Source organism: Vulpes vulpes, chromosome 13 (assembly GCF_048418805.1).
Source record: "Vulpes vulpes isolate BD-2025 chromosome 13, VulVul3, whole genome shotgun sequence".
In the NCBI taxonomy this organism is placed as follows: Eukaryota; Metazoa; Chordata; class Mammalia; order Carnivora; family Canidae; genus Vulpes; species Vulpes vulpes.
The window spans coordinates 134,627,175-134,628,319 of NC_132792.1; the positions used below are offsets into that span (position 1 = coordinate 134,627,175).

At 36.3% G+C, this 1,145-nt stretch overlaps 1 pseudogene; it reads left to right on the forward strand.

Moving 5' to 3' along the window:
* The first annotated feature begins 285 nt into the window (after positions 1-285).
* LOC112921732 (alpha-ketoglutarate dehydrogenase component 4 pseudogene) lies at positions 286-759 on the forward strand (annotated as a pseudogene).
* Positions 760-1,145: the final 386 nt, after the last annotated feature.

Sequence of the window (1,145 nt, forward strand, 5' to 3'; positions counted from 1 at the left end):
TTTGAACTACCGGAGGAAAACAAACACCATCCTGGTAAGCAGGCCATCAACAAATATGATTTTTCTTCTACTCTATTCTTGTCTGCCATGGGAAAAAACAAGAAATATAAGCCCCAATGCTTGGCCATTTATGCATTCACTTATTTCACATTTATCGAGCATATACTATGTTCCAGAAACCCTACAAGGAAATGGACCTACAAAACTAACCAAGAAGCAAGGCTTCATTGCAGCTTTCCATGGGGCCTTGATACTTCCCCTCCTCCACAAAAATTAATTTGGGTCATGATGGGCTGTGAGATGGCATCTGTCAGAAGGGTCATTCAGGTAGTCAAGTCACATACTCCATTAATAAGTTTCCCTGATGGGCAGCCCTCTCAGATCCCATCCTTCCTTGAGAGCTTTGTAGTCTATCATTCAATAAACTTAAAAAATAAACAAATAAAAGGTTCTCTGACATAAGAGACAATCCTAAACCCAATGTATCAGAAGTTTTGAGATCAATGGGACTACCACCTCACTCTTCTTCAATTTCACAGCATTCTGATTGGAGTAAATCACCAGATTACCCCTGATTGGAGTAAATCATCAGGGGCTGCCAGACACTGCAGAAATAATAAGAACAGCACCTCAGGACAGAAAAACAGAAGGGAACTTGTGTCTCAAGAAAAAATTGAATTTATCCAACGTGGAGATCCAGAATTATTACTGACACTGTGGCTGCTGTTTGTCATCAGACAAAAAAAGTCTTTAAAATAAATGTCTTCCAAAATGGCACATGAGACATTATACATTAAACAACATGAATAAATATTCTGTTAAAAAATGAAATATAGAAAATTTAGATGGACACTTGTATCTCCTAATATATACATTATCCACAAGCCTATCTACTTGCTATATACTTATTAAAGTATACATTTTTCAATGTTAGCCTTTTACTCTTGATTATCAAGTATTACCAGTGTTGAGCTATAAAAGCACACCATATCTAGTAATAGGTTTCCCATAATTTCACTTTTCTTTCAGTTTCTGTTTAAACATGGTAAAATTTATTAGACACAACTGCTGCTTTTGGGAAGTGGTTTTCCTGAAACTGGATGAGGATCAGTGAAAGAATTACTCCATTACTTGTTCTTAACTCT